The sequence below is a fragment of the Carettochelys insculpta genome, chromosome 4 (assembly GCF_033958435.1).
Source record: "Carettochelys insculpta isolate YL-2023 chromosome 4, ASM3395843v1, whole genome shotgun sequence".
Taxonomy (NCBI): Eukaryota; Metazoa; Chordata; order Testudines; family Carettochelyidae; genus Carettochelys; species Carettochelys insculpta.
Window position 1 is genome coordinate 10502664 of NC_134140.1, and position 6000 is coordinate 10508663.

Sequence of the window (6000 nt, forward strand, 5' to 3'; positions counted from 1 at the left end):
TGTGCTTGGAGAAGTCAAGTCCCAGCATGTCTATTAGGCATTTGTGAATCCTCAGACAAGTTTGAACTATTCACCTGGTGTGGCCTCATACAGATTAGTCATTGCATTGTAGCTCCCTTCCTGGATAATGCCTGACCATGTCTCTTCAACAGTGCCCAACTGGGTGTTGGTTAACTCCTTCGTCATTGTCTCTGTAGAGCTAGTATCTGGGCACCTCCCAAACCCACAGCACAATTTAGTGGAACCCATGCAACAAGATTTTATGTTTTCATGTGCATTGATGATATTCATGTTTTGATTAAAAATGCTTTCAGAAGATCATAACTTTTGCCTACACCTCACGTGGCATGCTTTTATGTAATATCTCAGTTCTCTCTCTTTCTTTCTTGGTGGTCACTTGCTAACGAGTAGGACATCTTAATGTCACTCTTCTGTTTGTGAGTCTGTTGATGGCTGATCAGCCCAATTCTGGAGCCACAGATACTAACATAGAAGAAGCAGAACAAAAAGCAGTCAAGTAGCACTTTAAAGACTAGCAAAATGGTTTATTAGGTGAGCTTTCGTGGGACAGACCCACTTCTTCAGACCATAGCCAGACCAGAACAGACTCAATATTTAAGGCACAGAGAACCAAAAACGGTAAGCAAGGAGGACAAATCAGAAAAAAGATAATCAAGGAGAGCAAATCAGACAGTGGAGGGGTGGGGGGGAGGTCAGGAATTAGACTGAGCCAAGTATGCCGACAAGCCCCTAGGGATAACAGTGCCAACTGACTAGCTGAGTTTTGTCGACACCCTCTCGACAGAGCGCTTTCACCGTCTAGACACTAGGCAAGTTTTGTTGACAAAAGCTCATTTTTTTTGATGGAAGCTGCCCTTGTAGACATGGCCATGCTGTCCTCTTCTATTTTCAGCCCACTTCGATTTCCTAGACAATGTTTTAAATCAAGGTATTACCTGTGCTTCAGAGGTAGTTTTCAGACTGAGTTGAAACTTTTCTCTAACTACCCTTTGGTGTACCTACTAGCCACTTTGGTGCGTGTTTAAGGGCTTTGCAAAACAGGGATGGACTTAAGGCCATTTCTTGTCTGAATGACCTCTATATGTAGGGAAAGTGGTCATTCCTCTGCTCAAGTTTTAGTAACGTTCCCCTCGTGTCTCAGTTAATATTGAGCCATGGAGAATTTGACAACTGATGAAGGCTCCAGGTAACTGAAATATCTTCTTTTTCTAAAGCAGTGCACCAATATTCCTTTGTACCTTGAAGTAAACTTTCAAAGCTCCAAACTTGTTTGGGAGGTTCGGAGTGATAATGGATGTGTAAGGAGATATAGGTTTGCAGAGCATGAATTTTCTACTACAGCAGACCCTCCATTTATGCAAGGGTTCCAGTCCCACAGTCCCTCACATAACCTGAATTTTGCATAAGTTGGGGGCGGCTTTTTCCTTGGTGGAATGCACGTTCTGCAGCCAGGGCATCAGCAGGAGCACCTGGAGCTCCTTTTGCAAGGTATGGTCTGGGGATGGTGGGGGGCAGAATTTGGGAGGGTTAAGCCTGGCAGTGGGTTAAGGCTGAGGCAGGGGGAGGGAGTGGAGGTAAGCCAGGGATACAGCAGGCATGGTAATCTGGAGCCCTGCTTGAGTGGTGATCTGGGCTATGTGAGGTTTGAAGCAGGGTCGGCAGGGGGCTTGACGCGGGCTGGGAGGATGGAACTGTAGCTGCGCGCAGGGGGTTTGAACCAGGGCATGGGGGGGTTGAGCTGGAGCTGCGTGTGAGGGGTGGTGAGCTGGAGCCAGAGCCAGGAGTTGGTGGTGATTGGGGGTGGGTGTTGAACCAGGACCGCATGGGGCTAGGGGTGTTGAGCCAGGGCCAGGGGGAGCAGGATTTTGAGAAGTTCTTTACTTGTGTTAATGTGCATTAAGCGCAACTCAAAAGGGCTCTTTTGCAAACTTGGCTTAATCTAATTCTTGCCCATCCCCACACTCTCTGATTTGCTCATCTTGATATTTTTTTTCTGATTTGTCAACCTTGATTACTATTTTTGGTTCCCTGTGCCTTAAATATTGAGTCTGTTCTGGTCTGGCTATGGTCTGAAGAAGTGGGTCTGTCCCATGAAAGTTCACCTAATAAATTATTTTGTTAGTCTTTAAAGTACTGCTTTTGCAACTCAAAATTGTGTGTTTTGAGGGTTTACTGTCCCCTTTTTGCTTCTCAGTTCCAGTTGAGTGAAAATTAGACTGGAGAGTGGACTGGGGGTGAAGAAATTATTGTAGTCTGTCTCAGGCTGCACAGGACCCTAATATTCAGAGGCAATTACTTAACTTAAAGGACTTTTCTGATCCAATTATCTTTTACAGGCATGAATTACTTGATGCAGTTCTTTGGCCATTGTTATACAAGCAGTCAGACTAGACTTCAGTGGCTCTCAACCAATTTATCATTGTGGGTAAAACCAGCTGGCAGACCCAGATCTCTGACCCTGACCCACAACCCAGACTTCCAGCTCTGCCTATAAGACCCCACTGCTTTGGGCAGACCTGACACTGCCATGCTAGGCAGGCTGGGAACCCAGACCCCGCTACATAGACCTGATGGTCTTTTGCATACAGCTGGCTGGCAACTGTGTAATAACTGAGTGATATGTGGCCCACAGTCTCTGGGTTGAGACCCACTGGACCTCATTATCATAATGGTCCCAAGTAGTCTTAAAAATCTATGCTCCGAATCTACAGTGATGAGCATGGTATTAAATGCATAGACAAGTCAGAATGATAGACTAGAGATCCTGTAACTATTGATTTGACTACTGCAAAAAAGATACGTTACTCTCCAAGGACTTAAGTCTTGAGTACCAATGGTACTTTGTTCTCCCTTCAGAATCTCTTGTTGGTGTCCCCAGGATTTGCTTGTAGAAAAATGTTTCACTTATGGGTGGTCTTTCAGTGACCCTGGCCAAGAATCTAGAACACATCAAATAAAGCAGGCAAGCTGAAGCTAGTAGGTCTGTGCAGATGAAGTACTTTCTTATGATTTCACAGTGACTTCTCCCCCGAGTCAATACAGTTTTTAAGACCTGTAAAGAGTTTGGGATCTAAAGAAAAATCCATCACAGGCCCTTCACTGAAGAATGAAGTAGATTCCTTAGCACTTGACAAAGGTCATCATACGGCTCTCCCTCTCTCTTATTTTTTTTTTTACATTTGTTCATGAAGGCAGCTTCTTAAAATTACAGTGAGCTGAACTAAGAGGTCCAACAATCTGCTGCAACAGTGATAAGTGAGCAATCTGCACCCCATGGCTGTGGACGGATGTTAGACCTTGACTTCAGCAGGAATGGTTGGGACACCATTTATTTATATTGGTAGGGTTAGCTAAGATTTTCACAGAGGTAAAGTCTCCATTTTACTTAAATGGGACAGAGGTGGAGGGACAGCATCTAACTGACCTCAGTCCACTATTACACACAATTGTAAAATTGGGCTTCCTACTGGGGACAAAACGGGTATTCTGTAATTATTTTACTGAAGTCATACACTCTTTCTTCCTGTTCTCACACCCATTCCATTCTCCCTGAGGTACTTTTCATCTGCATGACAGCAGATCCAGGTTAGTACAGGAAACCCTTCAGAAAGAGATTAGTTGCCAACGTCTACATTTAACTATATATAAAGCCATTTTGGTTGAGATCTTCAAAAGTAATTGGTGGAAGTCAATTTTTGTGTCCTCAGCTTCAGGCATGTCAATGGGATCTGCCTTTTAAAGAGTCTAGTACCTTGTTTAAGATATTGCATGGTGACCACTGCAAAAAATGGTTGTTTCCCATATCACTACATACTTCAGAAAATTGTCTTTTTAGCCTGAGAAACCCTCACACTTAGGTCAACTGAAAACTTTTCCCCTGTTTTGTATGTTTCTGTAAATTTTGAAGCAATGTCACAATGGCATTGACATGCCACCACTAATCCTTTTGGTGCCGTCGGTTCTCAGGTGTAGCATTCTGGATGAGTGTGTGATAGAGTTTACAATAATAAGTAATCACAGATACCTTGGTCATTGTAAGACTAATGTTCGTTTGCCATTGTCTGACACAGAATCCAATCGTCGGTTTTCGCACCCCAATTTCGTACTCCAACAGTGGCCAGTACCTGATATTTCAGAATAAAGCTAAGCAATGCACTTTGCTACATGAGCTTTACAGAAACTCTTCTTGGTAGCTCTGTCAATCAGTTTATGCCCCGAAGCACAAGATTTAATTACCCTCTTCTGTACAAACACAGCTGAAAATACTGTTAGTGCTCATAAAAATCATCCAACTTTTTAACATTACCAGTGACCTGTCAAATAATTAAATTTATAAAATAATAATATACATCCAGGCAAATGCTTTCTGTGGCGCCCAGCATTAAATGAAAGTCTACAGAAAAAAATATTATCAGCTCACAAATAAGAGGCATTTTCCCAACTGAACAAAATAGTGAGTTCCAACCTGCTCATTGGTTGTTTGGGGTTCTTTAACTCATTTTTTCTCCATAGTTTCCCCCAGCCCTCTTTGACTGATCATCTTATACCTTCTTTCTCTTTCCTATCTATTAAATCATCCAATTAGGGGTTGGCACCTGCAGCTCCGGTGGCGCTGCTGACTGTCTTGCAACTCCCTGCCCTGCCGAAATAACGAAACTGAATTTAATTGGTTTAACGGGCAGCAGAGCAGCAGGAGGGAGCCAGCTGCTAAACCAATTAATGTCCATTATTTCAGTGCAGCAGGGCAGGGAGCTGCCTGTACTACAGGTGAGGGAAGTGAGCAGGAGAGCTGCGGGCTGGGGGTTGCAGCTGAGTCTGCTTCTGTTGGAGTTGCACAACCCTGCTGAGAAGGAGACGGGGGCGGTGGGGAGGAGCAGTGGTGGAACACATGCATGAAACTTGTTGGCTGAGACTGGTTAATCTGGGTTTGGGGCTGAGAGGGGTTAAACTTGAGGATGGGGGGTGGGTTTGAGGCTGAGCGGGGTTAAGCCTGGAGGTGGGGGGGGCAGGTTAGAGCCTGACAGAGGTTAAGCCGGGGGGTGGAAAGCAGGTTTTGGGCTGAGAGGGGTTAAGCCTGAGGATGGGTGGAACCCCAGGACATGGGCATCACAGGGCATCCAGTGGCAGGGGGGGCACAAGGTTCAGTGCTTGGGACTCATGCCCTGCCCTCCCCCCTGCTCTCCCCTTTTGTCTCCACAGCTCCCATAGCCAGTGGCTGGACCAGCCCCACCACTGAGGGCGAGGGGCAGCTACCCAGACCCTGTGCTGTCCCTGCACGGGCCCGCCGCTGAGCTGTCCGCCAGAGCCACCTGGGTGGGGTGGAGGAGACAGGAGAGGCTGCCCGCACCGTAGCACTGTGGGACCTGTCCAGTGTGCTGCGGGAGTGGCTGGAGATGGAGCGATGGGCCTGGGACCAGGTGGTGGCCAACCTTGACACCCTGACCAAGGTTGCCCCACCACCACCCACTCCTGCAGCAGCCCTTCCTGCCCCCACCCCACTGTCCCCTGTCTGCCCATCACCCACCCGCACTCCCCCCACCTCCCCTGCTCCTACCTCCTCTGTCTCCTGCTCTCTCTCCCCCCCTTCCAACCTCCCCCAACTCCCTGGTCCACCCTCCGCCCCCACCACCTGCAGTGAACCTCCTCCCCACCCAAATTTGCAACCTCACTGACCTGATCCCAACCCACCTGCCCCCAGCCGACCTTGTCCAGCTGGCCTACATGCTGCTGGTGATGGCCGGCTGGGGGAGGCCACGGCCCCCCACCCCCTATTCCCCCCCCCCGCGCCAACCCTGCACAGCCTGCAGAGACCTTGCCCCAGGTGCGCCCCTACCTGCCTGTGGTACTGGCACTGGCCTCACCCCGATGTGGTCCCCAGACATGGGGGCATGGGCAGGGCATGGGCGATGGGGAACACGCCTGTCAAACCCCAATGGGGACTAAGCTGCCCCCCTCCTGGGAGCTCGCCTGCCTAGGGCC